Source organism: Triturus cristatus, chromosome 6, assembly GCF_964204655.1.
Source record: "Triturus cristatus chromosome 6, aTriCri1.1, whole genome shotgun sequence".
NCBI classification, from domain to species: Eukaryota; Metazoa; Chordata; class Amphibia; order Caudata; family Salamandridae; genus Triturus; species Triturus cristatus.
In genome coordinates this window covers 1854604811-1854631876 of record NC_140589.1, presented here as the reverse complement: position 1 = coordinate 1854631876, position 27066 = coordinate 1854604811, and the positions used below count along the sequence as shown (strand labels likewise).

The 27066-nt window shown below is 48.0% G+C and overlaps 1 long non-coding RNA gene across 1 annotated transcript in view; it reads left to right on the top strand.

Annotated features, from left to right (window-relative positions):
- Nucleotides 1-3508: 3508 nt before the first annotated feature.
- LOC146822198 (uncharacterized) overlaps nt 3509-27066 on the top strand; it is a 70872-nt gene continuing 47314 nt past the window's right edge. The window contains exon 1 of the long non-coding RNA XR_014962817.1: nt 3509-3664. This is a non-coding gene — a long non-coding RNA (uncharacterized LOC146822198). The remainder of the gene's footprint in view (nt 3665-27066) is intronic.

Below are 27066 nucleotides of genomic sequence, written 5' to 3'. Positions count from 1 at the left end.
GGAAAGCCTTAAAAACTTGGCTGTTTAGCATTTAATCTGTGGCCTCTGTTTTTGGTGAGTTCTTTGGGAGGTTCTTTGTAGATAGCGCCAGGACACCTTCGGGTAACAGTTTGCACTTTAGAAATACTATAACATAACACATTGGCAATTTAAAGTCACAATTTTGAATAATAATTTCTGTCAATCAGATTTGGACTATTTTCGAAATGTGACTGCCTGGGTGTCAATTTATTTTCCCTGAAATTTTGATAATCACAATTTTGTAAGAAAAAATAGACAAGAGAATGGTGCAGTGTAAACATTATTTCAAAAGCAATGGGAGGGGCCTGTGGCAGCTGCCAGACCCCAGGGGAGTGCTCCGGACACCCAGACACATAGACAATGGGGACACAATCAGGAACAAGCATTTGTAATGCAATAGGTCTCGCATTTGCGAGAGTTTAAGCTATTGGCATTGTAAATAGTAATGCCTTTTATTTATGTGTTTTCAAAAGCAATACATATATAAAAGGCATTGTCATTTCTAATGCCAATAGCTCAAACTCTTGCAAATGCGAGACCAAGTTCATAGTGGCCACGCCCTTTTTGTTTAGATGCATCTCACCGTATTCAGGTTACAGTAAGCAGTGTCTAATAGCGGTGCGGTTAACATTAAAGTGAAAGCGCGGTATGGGAGATTTCACACAAAAAAGCAAATTCTGTAGCGCAGCCGCTAAAGTGCAAGCAGACCACGGTGTAAATTCAATAAAGAAGTGCGACCACTAAAGTGAAAGCGGACTATGCTGCAAATTAAAAATAATTACATTAATAACAACAATGTAAAAGCGGGCGGCAACGTCCTGGGTGGAATAGGGGATGACCATTAAAGAAATTAGTGCTCACCAACTAGATAAAGCAGCCTGTATAAGACCACAAGTTAAAAGTCCAGTCGTTATGGGAGGATACAAATGCAGACAAGGGGGGTACCAAGGAGAGACTAGTAAGCCTATTCACGAATGAAAAGCAACGATTTTGAAAGGACTGTAACAGGAGCCAATTGAAAAGATGGGCTGCAAATGGGCAGAACTAAAATATCTGAAATCTGCATGTCCCTCTTACAATACAGTACACTGGATTAAACATTCCTAAAGTATGATACTCAAAAAGGTGCTGAAAGTCCAGCCAAGGTGTTATCATTATTTATTTATTTTTAAAGAGAAGTTGCAGCAATTTCTTGTTGAAAGGAGAGGGGCATAGGATTTCTCTGACCACAATACACAAATACTATTGATCGGTAAATACACCTGGTGGGTGAGGGGAGCACTAAAGCACAGTACGAGCTCTAAGGCACAGGATGAACTCACTGCACCTGGACAGATACAGAATGGGGGGAGTCAGATATGTACATTATAGTTGTGGAGGAAGAGTATGGCTGTGATGCTAAATCCTACTTATAGTTGTAAAAGCAGAGGAAACAGCAAGCTCCAACATGGGATGTAGAGGTAAGTAACCCAAGAAACCCCAGTTTGGGGCAGAAACTACACGTGCGACATCATTGAACTTTCCGAATCAAGTAAGTGTGACCTGATAGGTGTTTTAAAAGAAGGAGACTTCTGGGGGAGATACAAGAGGATATAGTTCAAACAATTAAGCAAAGGAATTGAACTTCACCTAGATCATTTTTTAGATACATCCAAGTAAGACATGCAGTGAATAACTAGGTCCAAATGTGGAGGGTGCTCCCTGAAGGCTCCCTACTGTGAGCTGGATCGCTGGTGGGCATGGGACCCACTGATGCAGTGTGAAAGATTAAAGCATTAGCAAACAACGCACCGAATACAATCAAAGACCAAGTGGGAGAAAGATGTAACAGGACCACCCAGTGGCTGCAACCAAAGAGTTTGTATTTTCTCCAGGATTAGAGGTGTGTGTATGGGGGGTGGTGGGGGACTGTTTGAAAGCCACAAAAACCAATGGAAGGGTTTCCCCCCAAAAAAAGTTGTCCTTTTGTCTTGCCACAGGTCTGCGCGCAAAGAGATCAGTGCAGGAATACAGCCAATAAAATGTGCGCATTCAAGGAGGGGTGGGACACTTGGTCAGTATTTGAGTCGCAACTCTTGAAAACGCTGGGGATGACTTGGGTGGGAGTCCTGAATATATTTGGGTTTCCCCAAGTTTCAACATTGGGATTCAAGGACAGCAATCTCAAGTGACCACAGGCAGGAGCCATCCAATTTTTTTTTTTTTTTTTAAGGAGGGCCAAGGAGCGAAAATATCCATATAGAATCCCATAAACAGCCCTCAATTCAACTCTAAAATGAGGAAGATTGTGAGAAAATGTGTTTATCCCTTCACACATGTGCTATACATAGTGTGCGCAGACCTCAGCATGGCCAGGAGTGCTGCGCGGGAAACAGTAACACAGCGCGCATCTTCACTGCGAAGACGCTGTCTATTCAGAAATAATTGGTGAACTAACACGGACTATGCACCGTAAAGAACATTCTGCCATATTAGAACATTGGAATGTTGGAAGCTCCACTGAAAACAATGGAGTGCACCGGGCTTATAATGGCTGGTATAAGCCCGGAGCTCCAACATTCCAATGTGTCTTTGAACAAAGGCTTCAGGGAGCCTGAGGGGATTTGAATCCCCTCGCGCTCCCTGAAGGCTTTGTTTTGTTAGAACATTCTGCCCTCTAGTGGCAGAATGTTCTAATAGCCTTATAGCCCTTCGTAGCAGGGCTATACCGGCTTTTAAAGTCCCCGCTGCTTTGTTAAACTCCCTCGCCTTCGGCTCGGGCTTTTAACGCTGCAGCGGGCCTTTAATAGCCGGTATAGCCCGCTACGGCGGGCTGTTAGGCTATAATAGTACCAAGTCCCTTTAACTCCGAGGATGGTTCAAGTCAGCAAGGATTTCTCTGATCACGCAGAAGTAATTGAGTGCTGGCAGAAAGGACTCGTAGAATGTCGTTGTACAGCACACAATAATTTATTCCCTAATAACCATCTAATAGCAGGGGCATTCTGATACCAGAAATGTCCTGAAAGAATCACAGAACTTGCTTAAATGATCAACTATATCATCCAGTGAAATTCTTCAACCGAAATACAGCTGGAATGCCCAGTGCCGTTTTTAGAAGCGTATTAACGTTTCCAAACCAGGCAAGGACTTTCCCAAAGCCGCGCTTTTTGAAGCGGTGCCAAGATTATGTGAAATGTCTGAAGGGCAAGTTTAAAGGAATAAAGAGGTGTGCACCACGGTCATTTACTGGGCGGTCAATCGCGTCCAGACACCAACAGCCTGGTTCACAAAGACTTGTTTGTATAAGCATGCTGCTGCAAAAGCGAATTTTAAAGGAGGACTTTAAAATAATTGGTCATGAAAGAGACCAGTGACGGATGCCCCTCGGAGACCCCCTCGCGCTCTCCCTCTCTCTGCTGGGGTATGGCTGCCTGGCATGCAGTCATCGACAAATGGGTTTCACGTGCATGATGCCTTTTTCAGCACTAAATTCCGGCCCTCTAAATCCCTGTTCAGGAGAGCCTGTGGTGTTCTGCTTCAGCTGTCCTCAAATGCTGAAATACCAGACAAATGCCGCCTGTGGAAACTCCCCGGAGAACGTACATTACAGGAAATTCAGGGGCAGACCATGAAAATTACATATAGTTGGTTACCCTAGCTGGTGAGTGTTATGCTTTGTTTATATGTATTTTTAAAGGGATGTCAACAGAAAGGAAATGTGGGCGGAGCTGCAACGCCTCCACGGAAACAGCATTGGAAAGGAAATTAAACTAGCAGGAAAGAATTACAAAATAAAGTTAGAGCGCAACGTTTCAGCGCTCTAAAAATAAAAATGCATTTGTGAAGGCCCACGACGCTTTGATGACACGGGAGCTCCAGCGAGCTGTTTCACAAGGAGGGAGGGGGAGGAGGGAGGGGGGAGTGCGAGCCAGAGCATGATGGAGGAAACAATGAGACCATTAACAGCGCAGCGCTCGTAAAAGGGCACCGCGCTGATTATGTATGTGTGTGTGTGTGATGCTCGACGTAAAAAGTAGCCCCCAAAATAATATATAAACAGTCAGTGTAGGGAAACTGTAGTTGGTCAGTGCTGCTTCCTACAACAAGCATTGGCATAGCCAATAGGTCTCGCCTTTGGGACCTTATAAGTGTTTAGCCATGCAACGGTTGATGTTGTTGCACCAAGGATATTGTGCTGCATATCTAAATACTTATAAGGTCCCAATAGCAAGACCTATTGGCTATGCCAATGCTTGTTTTGGGAATATGGTCACCCTAGTGTTTGCGTTGTAAAGGCATGCGTGCGTTGTTCCACATTACAACCCCATTTGGATTTGCAGCAGGCAATGTTTTTTTTAATATCAGGGAAATCAACAACAAAAACCGGCCCAGCGGATTATAAAATGGACCGACAAACAGCCAACAAACCGGAATAGCCCGACCGGTCAGACCAGCCCTTCTGCACCACCGTGTTGCCCTGGGGTCAGTGCTTTCTCACGAGGCACGCACACGTGTCCTGGAGGCGCCCGGACTGGCTCCGATGACCCATCCCTCGTGATTGGCATTCCAGAGAGGGCACGCGCTTTAACCTCGTGAGGGGTATGGGAGGCGCTGCAGAAACAACGATAGATACCATGTTTAAACAAGCATTGGCATAGGCAATAGGTCTCACGTTTGGGACCTTATAAGTGTTTAGCCAGAGCTATAGGCTTTGTCAATGTCCTTAAGCTATGTTTTAGAGCAGTGTGGCTGCCGTGCGGCACGTTGCAAAGTTATAAGAGTAATATAAGCATTTTGCTACCTTATATATAACCAAGAAGACATTATGTACAACTGAACGACCCAATTAAAACAAGAATTAACATGCAAAATGTGTTGGTTTTTTTGTCCTTGCAATTACTTCCTGTCTGTTGTGATGCTGGTTTGTTATAGCTTTTTTTTCCGGGGGGGGGGGGGGGGGGTGGAAGACATAAACAGGAGAGTGGAGGTTGAGAAATAGTCCCTGAATTGCAACATGAGCAGCGGACGGACACTAGGGGAGATCCAACAGAGGCCCGATTCCGAGGGCAGATTGAGGTGGTGCTGAGGTGGTGCTGAGGTGGTGGTGTGCTGGTGCGGAGATGAGACTCGGGGTGATACTGAATGATCCTCCGGTGGTGCTGAGTGATGCTGAGGTGTTGGTGTTTTGGTGCGTATGTGAGGCTCCGGTGATGCTGAGTGACACTGAGATGGTGCCGAGTGATGTTGAGGTGGTGCTGAGTCATGCGGAGGTGGCGGTGCTAAACTGGTGCTCAGGTGTTGCTGAGCTACTTCTCAGGAGGTGCCGAGTGATGCTGAGTTGATGCTGTGTGCTCACATGCAGTGACACTGTGTGTGCTCGCATGCAGTGACACTGTGTGTGCTCGCATGCAGTGACACTGTGTGTGCTCGCATGCAGTGACACTGTGTGTGCTCGCATGCAGTGACACTGTGTGTGCTCACATGCAGTGACACTGTGTGTGCTCGCATGCAGTGACACTGTGTGTGCTCGCATGCAGTGACACTGTGTGTGCTCACATGCAGTGACACTGTGTGTGCTCGCATGCAGTGACACTGTGTCGGTAGGAGTTAAACCACAGGTTAGGGAATAACTGTGGGCCCGCAATTACTAGGAGTTTGGTTGGCAACTTTTAATCACACACCATTTGCAAATGGTAAACTTAGCATGGCGAGTGTGGCACAAAGGGCATTGCATGTATTCAGACTATTGTATTCAGACAGAGGCTTGTCACCTGCCTGGTTTTCATAGATGATCTAAAGCCGGTATTTTCAACTTTCATCTGTACATTCGCCAAACAGCAAATATGAATAGAAAGCACTTTTAAATGAGCTTTAGTGATGCGATAATGAGAACTGACCAATTAAGTAAACAAAGGTCAAAAAGTGAATTCATGCGATTTTGCTTACATTCCTTTTTTATTCTCCCCACTACTCCCTCCTTCCATGCATGAGTGTATGGGCTTTCTGATGTCATCTTCATCATGAAAATATTTTAAACTCTTACATCTTTCTAATGTCCTTAAATAGTTGCTCGTTCTGGTCTGGAATTCAGTGCCGCGGTCTCTCCTCTTCTACTCACTGTCGCCTTCCCTCCTGCAGATGTCATTTGTGTAAATAAAGTCAGCTGTAACAAGCTGAAGCCAGCATTGCTCAGAGTTTAAATAAGTGTTCGTGTTCTGAACTCGCGCCTTACTTTAAGTGCTGCCCTTCCTGCAATCGCAACTAGCATTACTCGCGTGTAGGGGGTCACACAGGGGTTCGCGGCGGGGGGGGGGGTCATTTAAAAACATAAATAAACATACCTTTTTGGGTGTCCCGCGCCGTCTCACCTCCTGGCCGCGTCCCGCATTTTCCTGCTCAGGAACAGGAACAGGAAGCAGGCAGCGCCATCTGCAGATCATCTGATACCGGGCATTAGGGCATTAGGTAGACTATTTACAAACTATGAGCACAGGCGGCAATTAAAATCCCCCACCGTCATGAGGTTGTCATGCCCAACCCTCCCCTCGTTTAAGGAGTCTAAGGCACTATTTAAGGCACTAAAATTAGAGAGACATCCCGTCTCCCTTTTTGCATTATAAAAGTTAAGTATTACCAGTGGAAAAGCTCTCCCCATGCACAATTCTATGCCCTGGAACACCTGAGAATCCCACTTCATAATCTGTAAGGCATTACAAGGCTCAAGATCTACAAAAATAATGATGCCCGCTCCTGCTCTGCCCATATTAGATTCAGCCGTGGGGCAGAAAATGGTCTTACACGCTTCCAGGAAGTCATTATTCTTTGACTCTCAGGCCTTTTCAAACAAATAATATTAAATAACCTGATGTACAATAACCAACTATCCTCAGTGAACTTGGAGGACAACCATGCCACATTCCAAGAGATAGGTCTTAATTCATGTCCAAGCTTAGGATTAGTGCCATTGGGACGAGGAATAATAAATGAGGGCGAATGAAGAGTCCTAAAGGGTCTCACAACGAGGGGGATCTGGCAAAAGCCCATTTGGGCTTGTCGCCAGTAAAACACAAACCACCTGTGCACACTGATGAGAAAGACCTAAATGATGGGGCGACCGGGTAAGTGTCGCCTTTACATCGTGAAGTCCATCCAAATCATCAAGGTCCTCTAGGGGAGCAGAGGAATTTGTGGGTCCATGAAGCAGCCCTACTCTACTTTCATCAGACCCACCCGTCATTTGATGCTCCACCCCTAGGTTGCTCAACGGGGTCCATAAAAAAATCTCAGTGGGAGTAAATTGAGGCATGAGCCTGGGAAACATGATTTAGAAGGTCCATTAAGAATTTTCCGTGCCTGCAATGGGTATTGCACCGAAATAATAATGCAGTCTCCACCAAAGATTTTCCTGGAGGGCCCCATCCAAGCAACCGTCTGCCCCATCAGAATGTCTTGATGATCCCTGACGGTGTAACCAGAGTGTAAGGCTAACCAATGAGAAACTTTATTAATCAATTGATCAGTGGATTCCCCCTTATCAATGGACAGTCCAGGTACTACAGACAATACAACGGTGTAGGGGGCACATGCCCGGGGGAGGAAATCACTGGGAGCTGGGAGGCCTTGTTAAATGGTAGCGGCAGTTTCAGTCGGTATCCTTTCAAGTATTTGCCCGGCGGTAATCGCCTCTCATACCACTCGATAATTTACCAATAAAAGAGGCAGGCGCTGGAGACTGGAAGGCAGGAAACAAGGTTTTATTCCGTCGGAGCAGAACACATCAGATCAGACAGCAAGGTATCGTCACGAGGTGCTCTAACTGCATCTCTGAGACCTGGTCTCTTATACACTGGTTTATTGCTTTATTATACATAGTACATTCTTGAGATTCCCTTGATGTGCGGGGAAATATCCCCTGAAGCCCCGGCTCAGATCCGATCCCACACATGGTTACAGTAGAGGTTCCCACCCTACCCACAGTGGGAGATGGCTATCGCGCAGCAGGGAATTCCGCTAATTCCCGGGGGTGTGTGCAACCGGCCGGGTCTCAGGGGGTAGGGGCTTTGATTCTACTGTAATCCCTTTGATGTGGGGTGTTTCCCTTACAGTAGGGGCAATAAACTGCATCCGCAGGGCTAGGTGATGGCCTGGGACCAGTTCAGACAATGGGGCGCAGGGGAAGGGGGGTTATCAAAGGAGAGGCATGACCATGTATGGGTTGTCGGTCGGAAGTGGTTCTGTAGCAGGGTCGCGCAGAAGGAGAGGGTTTATGGCCTGTATGAGAGAGCGGGGGTGGCTGGCGCGCGGGGGATGCTCGCAGCGCCGGGGGGAAGCGCTGGCGATCGAGAGTGAGCGGGGAGAGAGAGTGGGGTGCCTAAAATGGCGGCCGTGCATTTGCTATGCGTGGCGCTGGGGAGAGGCAAGATGGCGCAGATAATGTTCAGTTTGCACGCTAAATTTCCACAGTCCTCCCTTTTAACATGTCTCGCCATCTTGCCTAGTTTGGATCTATCCCCATAATACCCCGTACCTCCACCTCATTCAGAGCTTTCATCCGCTCAGTTTCAAAGTCCAAAGTCTTAGGGCAGATGCAGTTCATAAAAAACGAACATAAAGGTGGCAGACACTGAATCCCCAAGCAACATCCACATAGTATCATGATTGGTATGAGGATAAATGAAAACAGCCTCCATCCCCAACCTTTAATAGCGTCCCAAAACCAACTCCCCAGCGACCATTCTTCTTGTTCTTGATGGACCTCTGTGGACAGTCTGTGGAGGTGTTCAATTGCTTTGTAGACTGAGGGTGAGTTATCCGGTATGTAGGTACAACAGCTGGACCCAATGATGCGGCATGCTCCTCCGCGGTCAGCCAGAACCACATCTAGAACAAGGCGGTTCTGGAGAGCCATCAGGCGGACGGCCTGAAGCTCGGCGGTGTTGTTGGCGAGGGCGCCAGCTGTAATGTTCATTGCTGTTTCGACCGCCTGGGTTAAGTGGCGGATGGCACGGCTGTTTGCCATCGGACCCCAGAGCGGAACAAGACCCTTTACTGCGTCCATGAACTGTGCTCTGGTGGAGTCGGTTTGTACAATGTCTTTGGCACGTTTCTGTCGGTGATGGTTTGCTGGAGCCACATACGTCGGAGGAAGGACAAAGGCGATGTAGCAGGTGCCTCCCCAACCTTTCGGGAGCCAGGTGTAGGCCTTAGTACCACACACAAAGTACATATTCGGGGAGGCAACAAAGGAAGGTGGGTCAACTGAGTCCAATGTTCGGGTGATGAGGCAGGAGCTGTGGCCCACCAGCTGTGCCCCCAGGCCTTCGAGGCATACAGATCCAGTGATGTTGATGACGGACAGGGCCACTGTTAGGGTGGCGGCTGTCCGTTTTCGGAGGTAAGAGAAGGTGGGTCTGGCTGGATTGTTGAACACTTGCATTTCAATTCGTTCTTTGGCGGGGATGTCCATGTGAAAGGAAGTGTTCGATCTCAGAGGGCAGAAGAGGGCGGAGGTTCTACCAGTTTTGTTCAGCCAGAACCCATGGTAGAAGTGTGTCGGAAGTGGCATTGTCCTTGTAGCTCTCCTGCAGGAGGATCAGCCAGGCGAGGCAGGAACCATGGACGGAAAAGGGTGAAGGGATGAAGGGGATTGAGTGCCCAGTGGCATGGGGCAGCAATCCACAGATCCAGCAGTTAGTGGCGTTGGTGGCAAGATTGTGTTGGTGGAGTAACTGCACAAAAGAGTTATTCCAGAACTCCTTACGCCTTTCTCGGAGTTGGGGTGAAAGTGAGATCAGATGGTGTTCTTTCGTGGTGGTAGTTTGAACGGTAGTCAGCAATGTCTTATGAGCGGGTGTGCTCTCCTCCATGATCCAGAAGGTGACCACGAGGAGAAGGCAAAAGAGAAGGGAAATGAAAAGTGCTATTGTCTTAAAGCTGTGCATTCGGTCAGTCTTTGAGTTTTTGAAGTGGATCTTCGGACGTCCGGTTGCTTCCATCATCTTCATGTCGGGCGCTTCCATCACCTTCAAGAGACTCGGTAGCGGGCAGAACCACAGACTTTGTTTTAGTTTCTCTCCTGGTGGCCTTTGAGGTACCTAGGCTACTGTTCTGAGATTTCCACTTAGCCTGTGGTCTGCTTAGCCGAAATTCTCTCCTTTCGTCGCAAGTTATACCCTTCTTTGGATGGCACAGTGGGATCGGGATATTCAATCAACTCAAGTGTCTCTGTATCCGGGCAGCGGCTCAGGGATGGTCGGTCTTTGTCCAGAAGTTCCTCTTGGGCGGTGATGTTGTCCGTGGTTGTCAGGGTCGGTGATACCTTCTTGCAGTGGTGTGCGTGCAGCCAATTGCGTTTCCCCTCCACTCGAAGAGCTGTTCGGGTGGTGATCAGGACTTGCAGGGGGCCCGTCCACCGGGGCTCCAAACTCTTGGTGCGCTGGAAGTTACGCACTAAGACGAAGTCACCGGGTTGGATGTCGTGTCCCGGGCCCCTGGAAACATCGGGAATGGCGTGCAGCACCTGCTGATGGATAACAGACAACGTTTTAGTTAGATTGTACAGATAATCAGACATGAGGACGTCCGGGACGTCGTGGATGGATGTCGGTTTTGGTGCAGTCCAAAGGTTCATGGGCCGCCCGAAGACGACCTCGTAGGGGGTTAAGTGGTGTTTGGTGGGGGTGGAACGCATTGATAGCAATGCTAGTGGGAGAGCGTCTGGCCATCTTAGTCCTGTGGTGGCGACTATTTTTGCTATCTTAAGCTTCAATGTGGCATTGTGTCGCTCAACCAGGCCTGCAGATTGGGGATGGAAGACCGCATGGAACTTCTGTTTTACACCCAACCCTTTTAAGATGAGTTGGATAACTTCGGCTACGAAGTGGGGGCCATTGTCGCTCCACAAAATTCGACAAAGGCCGTATCGGGGGAAGAATTCCTTCAGCAGTACTTTTGCAGTAGTCATAGCGGTGTTGTCATGGGTCGGGTAGGCTTCCACCCACTTGCTGAAGGCACACACAACGACAAGCACATACTTTAAACCTTGGCACCTTTCTAGCTGGACATAGTCCATTTGTAGGACCTCAAAGGGGTGATTGGGGACCCCAAACCCTCCCCGGGGTACAGCAGTTCCTTTCCCAGGGTTGTGTTGGAGGCATACTAGGCATTGTTGGACCAGACGTTTGGCTGAGTCTGATATTCTGTCGTTGTGCCAGACTTTGGAGATGAGTTCGATCATGGGGGCAGACCCTATGTGTGCGGGGGAGTGTGCCATGGTCAGCATGGGGATCAAGTATGAGTCGGGTAGTAACCATTTGTTCGAGTCTTTAGTTCGCCAACAACCGTCATCGTCCTTCAATCCCACCCGGGCCCATTCAGTTAATTTGTGTGGTGTGCTGGCTAGTTGGATATCCCTAATCGTTTCCCTAGCATCCTTCCATTTCTCAGTTTGTGACCTGGTCACGTACATGCGGGTCGTGGACCTATTCTCGGCTGTGGTTCGGGCAGTAATGTCAGCTAGTGCATTTCCCTGACCTATAATGTCTGTCACCTTCTTGTGTGCCTGGCATTTGATCACAGCTATCCGTGTGGGGAGGAGGACTGCTTCGGTCAGGGCAGAGACTAGATCTCCATGCAGGATGGGTGTGCCATGAGAAGTCAAGAATCCCCTCTCTTTCCATAAGAGCCCGAAGTGGTGAACTACCCCAAAGGCATACTGACTGTCTGTGTAAATGTTTGCGGTTGTCCCTGCTGCCAGGATGCAGGCTCGTGTGAGGGCAATTAGTTCAGCCGCCTGTGCGGATCGCTGTGTGATGCGGGCTGTCTCAACAACTGTTCGAGCTGTGGTGACTGCATAGGCAGCTGAGGTGGTGCCATCAGGGAGCTTGATGCATGAGCCATCCACCCACAGTTCTCCGTCAGGGTCCGGGAAGGCAGTATCCCGGAGGTCAACCCTACTCTTGGTTTGTTCGTCGGTGAGGGTCACGCAATCATGTATAGGGGATGCATTGGGGTCAGCGTCAGGGAGAGGTAGTAGAGTAGCTGGATTCAGAGTGGTGCATCGTTTCAATGTGATATGGGGCGCAAGCAGAGTCAGTTCATACCCAGTCAGTCGTGCGCTAGTCAGGTGTTGAGTCTTGGTTTGGTTCAGGAGGGTATCGACAGCATGGGGTACCAATACTGTGAGGGGGTTCGAGAGCACGATCCCCTCACTTTGCCGGATAGAGACAGCAGCGGCGGCTACTGCTCGAAGGCAGGCGGGCAAAGCTCTGGCTACGGGGTCAAGAGTGGCAGAGAAGTAGGCACAAGGGCGTTGCTTAGGGCCTATGGACTGGGTTAGGACAGACAACGCACATCCCTCCCTTTCGTGGGTGTAGAGGGAGAAAGGTTTAGTGTAGTCTGGGGTTCCTAGGACTGGGGCCGAGCAGAGGGCGTCTCGTAATTCTTTGAAGGAGGATTGACATTCAGGTGTCCAGGGGAGGGGGAAGGGGACATCTTTAGCCAGCAGGGAAAGCAGAGGCTTTATGGTAAGACTGAAGTTTGGCAACCACTGTCGACAAAAGGAGGTGAGGCCCACTAGGGATCGTACTTGCTTCTGAGTTTTGGGAACAGGGGTTTCTAGGATGGTTTGAATTCGGTCAGGGGTAAGTTTCCTCCCGTCTTTGGATAGTAGGTGGCCTAGATAAGTTACCTGGGGCTGGCAGAATTGCAATTTCTTTCTGGAGACCTTGTGACCGTTCTCCGCAAGGAAGCGGAGGAGGTGAATAGTGGCTGTGACGGCGAGAGGAGTGGTGTCGGCCGCCAAAAGAATGTCATCAACGTACTGTATCAACACCACTCCATCGGGTAGTTGGACTGCATCCAGTTGCCTCTTGAGGGCTTGGCTGTAAATACTGGGACTCTCAGTGTAGCCTTGGGGTGCCCTGCAGAATCTGTACGAACGGGCTTTTAAAGTGAAGCCGAACAGGTAGCGGCTGTCTGGGTGGATGGGGATGGAAAAGAATGCGTTCTTGAGGTCAATAACAGTAAAGATGGTGGCAGTGGATGGAATCAGGGTGAGGATGGTGGTGATGTCTGAGACTACGGGGTACTGGGGTATGACTACTTTGTTAACCTCTCGCAAGTCAACAATGAAACGGTAGGCTTTCTCATCCCCCTCGCCTTGCTTCTTTACAATGGGTAGGATAGGGCTGTTGCAAACATTACTGACTACTTCTTCTACCACTCCTGCCTCGACCAGGGACTCGATGATTTCCACCAATGCCTTCTCGCCTTCGGGTGATATCCGATACTGTGGAAGCTTTGGGAGCACTGCGTCCGGTCGGACGGTTATGTGTACCGGGTCGATCACCATGCGCCCTACATCTGAGTCGGTTTTAGCCCATAGATGTGAAGGTAATGTGTCGAGTAGGGACATATCAGCATCGGTTATAGAGAGCATACGCCGTGTGTGACAGGGTCTGGACAGATCTGGGTTATCGTGTAGGATGACTCGAACTCCGTCTGGGGAGCATCTGATGGCTTTCGGGGGTTTCTGTCCTGGTTCTCGCTGTTTATCTATGGTATCGAGTTGTATCCAGGTATATCCGAACGGCTCAGCGTGGTCAACTTTCCGGATTTGTTTCCACACATCAGCCGGCAGGCATAGCCCAAAGAACAAGTCGATATCTGCTAACGTCATTATCGTTGAGCCTAAGGCTGTACCCAATTCAGTGTAGAAGGCAGTCGGGTTCTTTCTCAAGTCGGGTAGAGTCTTTCTAAAGGTCAAAATATCTTGCCGGTCCCACGGCTGGTAGACCCAGTTATATACAACCCTTCCCTTCGCATCTTGGTGGTTGATGTCGTCGTGTGTTCCCTGACCCCGTGGGGGGACCCAGTAGGGGGCAGCTTCTTTAATGGGCATCATGGCATCGGCCCTTCCTCCCTGGGGCTTAGTTGCTATGGGGGTTTCTGTTGTGGTGGTCTGTCCATGTTCTTTAAGGTGTCGGTAGACCTCGAGTGTACGAGTGAAGAGGTTCGTTACATCACCCTCTCTTTCTTCCCCAATGTCTACCTTCCTATATAGGGCCGCTAAGCCTTCGGGACCTTTATCATGGTACCTATCCTCATATGCATTCAGGGCGTGATAACAGAGCCGTACGACGAAGTGTCGTCTGCGGCTGTCGGCATACGAGTTATACACGTCTGTTATATACTCCTCACTTTCTTTTCGTTCCACCAGCGTCCCTACTATCTTGTCAATTCCTGCTCGTTCATCCTTAGTTAGTCGATTCATTCTGGTGGACTCTCTCTTTCCTATCTCATGGTCGACTGGCGTTGTGGTTGACGTTGGGTTCGGCACAAGAGGCTCAGCCGGCGCGGAGGCCGTGAGGGCCGAGGCCCTTGTACTGCTTTCGCTCGTGTTCGGGGGTTGTGGGTGTTGTACTATTGATTGGGAGGGTGCATACGGAGGGGGCATGTAAATGATCGGAGGACCTAACAGTAACTCGTCATTCGTTCGCTGCTTGGAGGACAACTCAGGGTAGAGCAAAGAAGGGGTCCTAACAGCGTACTGGCCTGAGGTTTCGGGTTCCTGTCCTAGTTTAGTTTCCCTTCTCTCTTTTATGTCTTCTTCTAACTTTCTAGCGGCAAGGTGAGCTGCCTTTCGTAATTCCTTTTCTGCTTTTACTTCTTCCCTCTTTTTCCGTTGCGTTGCTTCTTTGCGCCACATGCCGATACTGTCAAGCATAGTAGGCGTCGTCTTATTGCTACGCAGAGCTATTTCTAGCGCTTCTATCTTATGGTCGTCGAAGGATCCCATCAGTGGCCACTGACTTTCGGGGTCCTTCTTGGTATATTTATGCCACAGCTTGCTATAGGCTACGGCGACTAGTCCATATTTAGTGAACATGTCCTTATTAGGGGTGCCTTCCAGTGGAGCCGGATGGTTCACCTCTAATAAGCGGTCCGGGCAGAACCAACTACCAATCAGTGGGGAGAAGATAGGCATGACGGGTTTCAACGGGGACAAAAGTCAGCACTACCTATCTTTTCACTGCTTGCAAAGACTAGACAGAATATCTCTATTCTTCGTTATTTGTAAGCAGAGAATACCTCCAAAGAACCAATATCGAACAACTAGTGTTCGGACAATCAATCAATCAATCAATGGGGAGATAAAGATAGGCACGACGGGTTTCAACGGGGACAAAAGTCTGCGTTACCTACCCTTCACTATTTGCAAAGACTAGACAGAATATTCCTATTCTACGTTATTTGCAAACAGAGAATATCTCAAAAGCACTATTCTTCAAAACAATCAATGTTCGGACAATCAATCAATGGGGAGATAAAGATAGGCACGACGGGTTTCAACGGGGACAAAAGTCTGCGTTACCTACCCTTCACTATCTGCAAAGGGAGAGAGAGAGAGTATTTCTACTCCTCCCCGTTTGTAGACAGCGAATATCTCAAAGAGAACAATCAATGAGCACAATCAATGAGCAATACTAGTATTTCCAGAGCATTAAACAATCAATCAATTATTTCTCAATTTGTCGTGTATCACGACCTTACCCGGACCGCGTGGACAGTTTCTCGTCTTCCGCCTCCAGCGCCCGATCGTCCTCTACTCTCCGTATTTGCCGCGGCACTCCTGATGGTTCCCAGTCAGGACCGTAGATCACTCGAGAGAGGTCTGCTCGGAACCAGTGAAGTTCGGATGATCGGCTGCCAGACGAGGGTCTATTGGGCAGGAGCTCTCCCGATCGTTGCAGTCGTTCACTCTGTCGTCGGGACCTCTCCCACTGGATCCACGTGTCGCTGATGGGCCCCACGTTTGGGACGCCAATTGTTAAATGGTAGCGGCAGTTTCAGTCGGTATCCTTTCAAGTATTTGCCCGGCGGTAATCGCCTCTCATACCACTCGATAATTTACCAATAAAAGAGGCAGGCGCTGGAGACTGGAAGGCAGGAAACAAGGTTTTATTCCGTCGGAGCAGAACACATCAGATCAGACAGCAAGGTATCGTCACGAGGTGCTCTAACTGCATCTCTGAGACCTGGTCTCTTATACACTGGTTTATTGCTTTATTATACATAGTACATTCTTGAGATTCCCTTGATGTGCGGGGAAATATCCCCTGAAGCCCCGGCTCAGATCCGATCCCACACATGGTTACAGTAGAGGTTCCCACCCTACCCACAGTGGGAGATGGCTATCGCGCAGCAGGGAATTCCGCTAATTCCCGGGGGTGTGTGCAACCGGCCGGGTCTCAGGGGGTAGGGGCTTTGATTCTACTGTAATCCCTTTGATGTGGGGTGTTTCCCTTACAGTAGGGGCAATAAACTGCATCCGCAGGGCTAGGTGATGGCCTGGGACCAGTTCAGACAATGGGGCGCAGGGGAAGGGGGGTTATCAAAGGAGAGGCATGACCATGTATGGGTTGTCGGTCGGAAGTGGTTCTGTAGCAGGGTCGCGCAGAAGGAGAGGGTTTATGGCCTGTATGAGAGAGCGGGGGTGGCTGGCGCGCGGGGGATGCTCGCAGCGCCGGGGGGAAGCGCTGGCGATCGAGAGTGAGCGGGGAGAGAGAGTGGGGTGCCTAAAATGGCGGCCGTGCATTTGCTATGCGTGGCGCTGGGGAGAGGCAAGATGGCGCAGATAATGTTCAGTTTGCACGCTAAATTTCCACAGCCTTATGTATTTGCTCCCCTGTGCGGTAGGCGTCTACCATATGTGGGGCCAAAGCGGACCGATCAGCATGGGGCAAACCATCTACATTATTATTGGGTAGTATTAGCCAATACCACCTTGGACTTTAAAAGGTCATTTGCATGCAAATTACTATCACTGATCGGGGGATTAACTAAGGACATAGCATCAGCTGTGGGTAGGAGCTGTGGCGGTAAATATTGATACTTGACCAGAGAAGTTAAAAAACTTTCCATTTTACTTGACAAGTCCCTAGAGTCTGTCTCCAAATTGTCCAGTCTGGTCCAAAGAGGTGATAATAAGTCAGTAAAACTCACATAGGTTTTATGTAAAACTGGACCAGGTAGGTCAGCATCTCCTTCGCACTAATCCAAGTCTGTATGCTCACCTGTCACTGGCGTGTAACCATGAGAACTTCAACCTCCCTCCCAGTTATCCTGCCCTCCCGCGACCCCTACAGGGTGAGCAAGACCTCTGACCTCCTGGTCCGAATACTGCTCTTTCCCTCATGCAGCTCCACCGTGGAGTGCGTGCCCCCAGTGCTGCAAGGTTGGTGTGCGAGGATTCTGTGCCTAGTTCTGCTTGTCTCCTCTTCTGTGCCTGATCTGCTGTCCTTATTCTTGCCTTTCCCATTTTCCATTTTTCTTGCCTATTTCTCATTTTTTGCCTTTTCCTTGTTCCTTCTCCTTCTGCCTTTTCCCCTTCTTCTTTTTTCCCGCTTTTTTCATTGTCTGCCACTGCAGCCCCTAAGGCCCCTCCCGCGTGTTCCCACTCCCACCTCCTAGCTGCCCTGCCCAAACACTGACCCCTACTTAATGGCAGCCGCTGTGCAATAGGGTGAGCAAGACCACTGACATCCTGGTCAGAATACTGCTTTCCCCTTCGCAGCCCCTCCTTAGAGTGCCTGCCCCCAGCACTGCAAGGTTGGTGTTCGAGGCTTCTGTGCCTCTTTCTCCTCATGTCCGCTTCTGTGCCTGATTTTATTCTCTTTATTCTTGCCTTTTCCATTTTTCTTGCCTTTTCCTTGTTCCTTCTCCTTTTGCCTTTTCGCCTTCTTCATTTTTCCTGCTTTTTCCATTTTCCACTGTTGCTGTCCCCGCAGCCCTACCGCGTGTTTCTGCTCCTGCCTCCTAGCTGTCCCGCCCTCCCTCCGACCCTTACTTAATGGCGGCCAGTGTGTGGCCACGCTCAGCGGGCGTGCCAAAGGCTAGTCTGTCTGTGCCTGTCCACGACTCGACTGGGACCAGCACCAGATACTCTGGTCTATCAACTCACCAGCGCTACAGCTCATCAGCTCTCCACAACACAGGCATGGACAAAAACTGCAAGCGTTCTTTACTCATCGACACCCAGGACCCTTCACCTGCAGCCACTGCCGCCACTCCTTTGACTTCAATGAGACCCAGGACTCACCTCAACCCTACTGCCACAAATCTACCGCACCCCAAACCCTGCAATGCATCCTCTTCAATGTTTGCTCCCTCCACAGACATGGTGCAGACATCTGAGACCTCCTCGACGGCACCTCTCCTGATTTTTTTTTTTAAAACAGACTTTTATTAATTTTCATGTAAAATCAAACACATCCCTGCCGCCCAATGCCTGGGCGATAGCAAGGATAAAAAAAAGTATCACCAGCAGTCCAACAATCGCAGTCTAGACCCATATCTAACATTCCGTAAGATATCCACATTACCCTGCCGCCCACCATACATGTACCCTCCAATACAACAGAGTGGAACATCAGTCCCCTCACCCTCTCCCCTCTCTAACTCAAAAACATCCCCAACAATACCCCCCCAACCACCCACCCAAGCATGTCGCCAGCTTCTAGATTATTCACTACTGCACCTCTCCTGATGTCGCTTTCTTCACAGAAACCTGGACGAACACCGCACCCTGACCAGACATCGCGATCGCCATTCCCCAAAATTACAAGATTTCCCAGAAGGACCGCCCCAACCGGCCCAGAGGAGGCATCGCCATTGCTCCCAAATCCAACCTCTGCTTGAGCACCCACACCGACAGGCTGACAGACCTGATAGAACACCTTGACTTCAAGATACAGACCAACCCGATCACCACCCTCCAAGGCACCCTAATCTCCAGGCCCCATACCCGGCGCACCTTTCTCCAACTCCATGACCAACATCATCAGCCTGAAAGCCATCACCTCCACCGACTACACATTGCTAGGAGACGGCAACTTCCCCTCTGACAACCTCAAGACCCTCCTGGACAACCTCCTCAACATCAGACTCAAGCAGATCATACCCACATACTCAGCAGGACACATTCTCGACCCCATCTTCACAGCAGGAAACTCCATCACCTTCAACTACACCTCCGAACTCCCATGGACGGACCACTGCTGCATCCACTTCACCTTCAAAAGTACGACCATCTGCAAACCTCCACTCAAGCCCCCATTCAGGAAGTGGAACAAGGTCTTTGATGACCAGCTCATCACCACTCCAGCCGCCATGGACGACGACACCGTAGCCCGTACCCTGCACAATTGGATCACCGACTGTCCCAACACCATTGCCCCCCTCAACACACATGCCAAGAGAGCCAGCTGGTTATCCTCTGAACTCCGAGAATCCAGACGAACCTGCAGATGCCATGAAAAGATATGGAGGAACTCCAAAACTACACTTAACCCGGACAACTTCAAAGCAGCCACCACTGCCCACCACAAGCTTATCAAAAACACTAGGAAGAAAGCTCTCCAGGACAGAATCTCTACCCACACACACAACAGCAAGGAACTCTTCAGCATAATAAAAGAGTTCACCCAACCCAACAGTGAGACAACCGACATCCCCCCACTCCCAGCACCTCTGCGACAAACTCAGCTCCTTCTTACACCACAAAATCAATTCAATCTACGTCAACTTCGATGATGACAACCAACATGCAGAACCGACTTCCCCCACTCCTGACCCCGGCAGCCTACACTTGACAGCTGGACCACCCTCACCATCAAAGACACCCTGAAAAACATGAAGTCAACCTACTCCAGGGCCCCCACGGACCACTGCCACCACCACATCTTCCATAGAGCCACCAACATCATCGCCCCTGAGCTTTAACGAACCATCAACCGCATCCTTCCCCAATGACTGGAAACATGCAGAGATCCACCCACTCCTGAAAAAACCCTTGGCAGACACCATCAACCTCAAGAACCTCAGACCCATCTCCTTACTCCCGTATCAGGCGAAAGTAATCGAAAATGCCATAAACAGCCAGCTCACTGCCTTCATTGAAGAAAACAACATACTTGACACCTCCCAATCCGGCTTTAGGAAAAACCACAGCACCAAAACGTCCTCCTCACCGCAACAGATGACATCCGCTCTCTCCTTGACAGAGGGGAGACTGTGGCCCTCATCCTCCTAGACTTCTCCGCAGCCTTTGGCATAGTCTCTCACTGCACCTTAGCCTGCAGACTCTACGATGCAGGGATCCGGAACAAGGCCCTCGACTAGATCTGCTCATTCCTCTCCAACAGAACGCAGTGGGTCAGACTCCCACCCTTCCTCTCAGACCCCAAAACGACCACCTGCGGAGTTCCCCAAGTTTCCTCCATCAGCCCCACCCAGTTCAACATCTACATGTCCCCGCTCGCGCCTATCCTACGCAGACGACACCCAACACATCCTCTCCCTATCCAACAAACCCAAAGTCTCTAAACACAACTTTCAAGTGGGAATGGAAGCTGTCGCCAGGTGAATGAAGAAAAGCTCAACACGGACAAAACCGAAGTACTCATCATAGGCCCACACACCGACACCTGGAATGACACCTGGTGACCCCCACCCTCAGGAAGCCGCCCTCTTAGACAGACCACGCTCATAAACCTCTGAATCATCCTGGACTCCGAACTCAAAATGGACCGCCAAATCAATGCTGTCTCATCCTCCTGTTTCCTCACCTTCCAACTCCTCTGAAAGACCTTCAATTGGATCCTCACCGTAAACTCAGTGACGTCCAGATAACCTCTGCCAGACTAGTCCTCAACCAATCACGTCACTGCCACATCACCTAACACCTGTGGACACTTCATCGGCTTCACATCGAGAAGAGAATCACCTTCAAACTTCTCACCCATGTCCACAAAGCCCTCCACAACACGGGACCTGCCTACTTGAACCACCGCCTCTCGTTCCATGCACCCCAAAGATCCCTCCGATCAGCCCAGCTCTACCTCGCTATGCTGCCGCGGATCAAGAAGACTAGAACAGGAGGTCGGTCCTTCACCTTCCTCGAGGCCAAGGCATGGAACACCCTCCCACTCCACCTCAGACAGATACCAACACTCTCCAAGTTCACAAAGGACCTCAAGACCTGGCTCTGAGATGTAACGCCATGAACTTGCAGGATCTGCGCTTCCCCCCCTCCCCAGCACCTTGAGACCCTTTCGGGTGAGTAGTTACACTTAACAAACCTATGATTGATTGGGCTTAGAGTCTGTTCTCTCCTTTATTGTTTACTTTATATATTAATCCTTTTTTGGTTCAGTTAGAGCTAAGCACGACCATCCAACCTGTACAAATTCAGCAGGAAGAATATAAGGTGTTTGCTTATGCGGATGGCTTTTGTCACGAAAATAGCAGCCATAACAATGCCTGAAGTAGAGCGATTGGCTGCTCTTTTTGGCCACGTGTCAGGGTATAAATTATATACTGCTAAAACGCAGGTAATCTGCACAAACTAGCCCAGCTTTGATGATTCAAGAGTTATGCAGGAGGCAGTTTATTTAGGTATTAAAATTAGAGCTTGTCTGGATGAAATAGTAGCTGTTAATTGGGGCCCTTTGTTGGGAGGGATTAAAAAAGAACTGGGTAGGATCGAGTTTTTACATCTCTCGCTGGTCGGTCAGTGTAATGTTTTAAAAGTTAACATACTACGTAAAATGCAGTGCTATTTCAGGTCAGTGCCTTTAGAGTTCAGTAGAGCCCAGTTACAGAACCTGCAAGCAATTTGTGGTAGATTCATCTGGGGTCAGAAACAAGCCTTTAGAGCTGTGAAGTTTATGACATTACCCAGAATTCGGGGAGGCTGGGCGGTCCCTAATTTTGCACTTTATTAGTATGCGTGTCTTTTGCAAAATATGAGTATTTTAGTAACTGGGGAAGTGAGTAGCAATGTACTAGATGCTCCTTCTATATACCAAATGATGCTTGGTGCAGAAGCAGAAAGATTTTTTTTAGGATGGTTGAACCAAGCTACTATAAAAAGACCCGGTTTAAGGTTCTCTGGGCATCTTTTAAAGCCTGGAAACAGGTCCGTAGAAGTCTGAAAATTGGTAGAATAGGCTATTACACCTATTTCCTCAACACAGTTATTACACTATATTTTCTGGGACATGATCATGGTTAGGTGGCAACTATAGGGAATGTCAACTATTGATGAGAAAGAGTTTATTTATACATTCGCTGCACTTGTTGAGAAATTCTGTCTGCCTAACAAAGATTTTTTTTAAGTTTAGATACAGGACTTACAGGCACATGCATCGACAAAGACTTTTGCGATTCCTTAATTGCGATTTGTAAGGAATCGCAATTAAGGAATTGCAAAAGCCTATGCATGTAGGAATCGCTATAAAAATAGCGATTCCTACACATTCCTTAATTGCGACTCGCAAATTGCGAGTCACAATTAAGGAATGCCGTCCCATTCATTCCTATGGGCCTCCAGGCCCATAGGAATGAATTGGAGATTGCATGAGCAATTTGCGAGTACCAGTAGGTACTCGCAAATTGCTCATGCAATTTCAAGGGTGCAAGGGTGTCAAAATGACACCCTATTGCACCCCTGAAATTGATCTGTGCACATATGTTGCACACACACATGCTCTAAGGGCATGTGTGTGCGCAACATGAAACTTTAAAAAAAAGCACAAAAGTGCATTTTTCAAAGTTTTTGCAAATTACCATGAAGTTCAACTTCATGGTAATTTGCTCCCCCTATTAGCGAAATCGCTAATTTTTTTACTTGAATGCATTGCATTTAAGGAATCTCAATTTGGGATTCCTTAAATGCAATCGCAATTTAAGTAATCGCAATTTAGAGATTCCTTAAATTGCGATTTTTGCATTTGGGATGATGCATCCCAAATGCAAAAATACCGGTCCCAAAGGGGCAGATTCTGAGAATCTGCCCGTTTGCGACCGGTTTTTCCTTTGGTGCATGTGCCTGTATCGCCATAAAAAGTTGCAACAGGAGGCAATGGGAAACAAGCATTTGCAATGCAATAGGTCTCGTATTTATAAGAGTTTGAGCTATTGGCATTGTAAAATTACAATGGCTTTTATTTATGTTTTGGTTGTAAAACAAATAAAAGGCATTGTCATTTGCAATGTCAGTAGCATAAACTTGCATAAAAGCAGTGTGTGGAGTGCAGCAGTGTGCGGCATGCAGCAGTGTGCGGCAGTGTGTGGCGTGCAGCAGTGTGAGGCGTGTAGCAGTGTGAGGCGTGCAGCAGTGTGCGGCATGCAGCAGTGTGCGGCGTGCAGCAGTGTGTGGCGTGCAGCAGTGTGCGGCGTGCAGCAGTTTGTGGCAATCAGCAGTGTTTCGTGTAGCAGTGTGAGGCATGCAGCACTGTGTGGCGTGCAGCGGCGTGCAGCAGTGTGCGGCGTGCAGCAGTGTGCGGCGTGCAGCAGTGTCGTGCAGCATGCAGCAGTGAGTAATGCAGCAGTGTGCAGCAGTGTGCAGCGTGCAGCAGTGTGTGGCGTGCAGCAGTGTGTAATGCAGCAGTGTGTAATGCAGCAGTGTGTGGCGTGCGGTAGTGTGCGTCGTGCAGCAGTGTGCGGCGTGCAGCAGTATGTGGCGTGCAGCAGTGTGTGGCGTGCAGCAGTGTGTGGTGTGGTTTGTAAACAACAAGAAAAGCGGACATCAAAGGAAGGGTGGGAGGGAACGAGCATATGGGGTGTGAGTTATAACGAAAGTTAATTGTTGTAAGAGGGGATGCTGGAAGTGAGGCCGAGCGCGTGCTGGCGAAAGCAGTCTGCTGCTTTCAAGTCCGATGCCAGATGCCAGCTTCGCGCTTGAATGCCTCACATGCACTGGCCATAAACCGCATTCCTAAGGTCTTGTGCCCCTTACTAAATCTCTCTGAATCAGTGGTCGAAGTGGGCGGGAACGGCAGGGCACTGCCTGAATGTATTTTTGTAATTTGGGGCTTGTTTTGTTTCCCCAGTTATGAACTCAAGACTATAAATACCATAACGCAAATAAAATCAGGACTTGTTGACCTTGTTGCTCCTGGCAGAGTGGGATATAAGAGCTTCAGAAGAAGCAAGACAATATTTAAACAAGAAAATCATCTTGACACATATCAATTGATCCCCTAATCAACCTCCGCTGCATTAACTTTAAGAAAGCAAGCGGTCCTGAAGAAGGTGGATTGAATGACAGGTATCCACTGAAATGTGCGTCGGCCTGTTCCATTCTCCAGCTGGCGGCATTACCATGGTACTAAAGAAGAATCTTCACCATGAGTTCTTTCTGTAGCAAGCCATTTTTAAGTTGGAAAACAATGAATGTGATGTGTGAATGAGAATGTGTGGTATGCTATGACTGGATGTGAGGTTTGTATTAATGAGATATTGATATGGGGACACATTTAATATTGTTATATTGTATGTTTTTTCTTGCACAAATCTGCACATTTAATAGTACTGTATTCATGTTTGCACTATTTGTATTATATATATGGACACAGAGAAAATTATGGCGACTTTTATTACCACCTTAAAAAAATGTATTTCTAATTCCCAAAAAATAGAAGACAGATAGAATTTGCAAAAGAAAATAATAAATAAATTTTGAATTGATGTAGATTCTTCTGTAGATTGTTTTTGATATTTCTAAGCACAGGGATAGCCCAATCGAGCTGAATTCAGCCAATGGATAGTTAGAGTTTTTAGCCAAGCAGCACATTAGCCTGGGTGCTGTGCTGCCAGGGATTGAATAGATATACAATTACTACACACTGGGTCATGCAGTCTACTTCAAGAATACATGCTCAGGAAACATTTATAGATACATTCCAAAAAAGACATGTGCGCTGATGCAAGTCAACAGTACTATAACATTCTGTGTGCGACTGCACCACTAGTCAGATGAAAACATGTTAGTCACAAGGTGTGCAACTATATGGATAAGGGATTGGGCTTAATTCTAGTCAATCTGTGGTGACATTTCATGGCAGTATTCATCTAAACAAATGCATACATAAATAATACCTAATTAAAAAAAAATGTGCTTTCATACGAATAACCGTATCCATTACCTTGAGAGTTTTCATGTACAAAGCCACAAATATATGCAGCCATTTTGGAGCCTGTGCATCAACATTGCAACTAAAAACAGTATATATGTGGGGGCAAGTATGTCATCATGTCTTAAGGTATTGAACTAAATATGTGGACATTACAAGGACACGTTTCATCTCATTCTCAATGCCATGCAGAGAAAATATAATACTCAGGACACAGTGCATGCATGCCAACATGTGTAGACACGAAAGATGTAAATTTAAAATTAAAAGAATAAATAAATGGGAGAATTTATTTCCCCATTAACGTGCATTGAAGAGGAGGTAATTTCAGTTAGGAGAAAGCAAAAATAAAGTAACTTTTGGCTTTAAAAATCGGGATCTCCCGCCTGAATATGTGTTTTGGCAAGTATGAGAGTGTGGCTGATGTGCAAGATGGGTAGGGGATGTCGATTTGTCAGAAAGCAGGTAAAAGCTGGCTTTGGCAAAGGGCATGCGAACATGAACCTTTTTCCAGTGCATCACCAATTCAAAGTGTAAATTGGGTAATCTAATCATCTGCAAAATCCTCTAGGCTGGCCCTGAAACATAACGGACAACCGGACAAACCAATGCCTGAAAGGAGCTCACCCAAACAGACAAAGGTTAAGAAGAAAAACATTTTTTTTAAAGCGCCGCTCCTGTCACCTCTAGGTGCTTTAAATAGAAACGGCAACTGTTGCCATTACACATTGTAAAGCTGTAACATTTACCCACCTTATAAGTATGGTCCACCTATAACATCCCAAGTCAGCCGCGATGTTTAACTCTCTGAGCCACTTTGTACTGTTATTATGTTTGTGAGATAGCTGTGCGGTGACGAGTGCATGTATGTACTGAGTACGTGCTTTAAGTTACATTTCTCCTTTTTAATCCGAATTAAATTCCAGGCAGAGGCGCAACTAGAGCCAAATTTCGGGGGGGCTAAGCAAAAATTTCGGGGGGGGGGCTGAATCTTTAAACAGTAGGCAGAGTGGCGCTGATTTCGGGGGTGGGGGGGCAGAATCTAGGCGGCTGCAGGGTCTCTTAGAAGGGGTGAAACAACAGCGAAGCCTCATTAACATGCAGATGGTCTTTTAAAGACCTGTGAAGTGCTCGGGCACGGCTGTGTGTGCACCGGGAAGCTGTCTCATCCCAGGCTGCCACATAGGGGGGGGCTGAAGCCCTGTGAGTCCAATGGGTGTTGCGCGCCTGATTCCAGGTATGCCAGAATGTGTTCACCCTCATTGGCACAGAGATTTGTACATGGCGTTCTCTGATGGGAAGCTGCCATTTACAAGGGATGACTGAAAGTTCCCCTCGTGAGATTGGGCCATTTGCAAAAACATATTTTAAATGGGCGAAAAATAAGTGATCAATCATACACGGTCAGAACGTGTGAGACAAAATGGCACGCAGCTACAACTTGTCTTCTCTCGTTCTGTCTGCTACGATAAAACGCAAGTCAAAATGTAACAAACTGCACAACAAACATTAGGCGGTTTATAATTCCTCTCTTCTCCCTTTTCTTTCTAACAAAGATGTTTCTTAGGTAATATTTTATTGTTTACCTACCAAAAGCACCCCACTAGCTGCAAAGAAAAGCGTAGACTTGCAAGCAAAGAGCAGAGGCAGAGCTTTAACACCTAGCTAGACAATAACAAGCAGGAAGGGGGTGGCAAATGGTGTGCACTTTGATGTCATCAGTGGCCGCGCGGCTCACTGAGGACATCAAAGCAAGTGATCAGGCAGTGCTTTTCAGGCTGCCAAATGGTGCGCGCGCCCGGGGCACATGCACTGTATTTGGAGGCCTGAAAAGCACTGTTTGCACTTCCAAAACTCGCTTACTATAAGTCTCGCCAGAGCAGCGCTAAAGCGCTGTCTCAGACGAGACCTAAAAAGGGTCTTATTGAAGCAATCAATCGCAGAGAGAAGATTGGTAGTCTCTATATGTGCCTCTTGAAAATGCTGAAGGACGATTTAGAGGTTAAAAAGGGGAAATAGAATATTATTCCATTAAATTACATAAGCTAGCATAATATAACATAACCTAGCATAACATAACATTTTT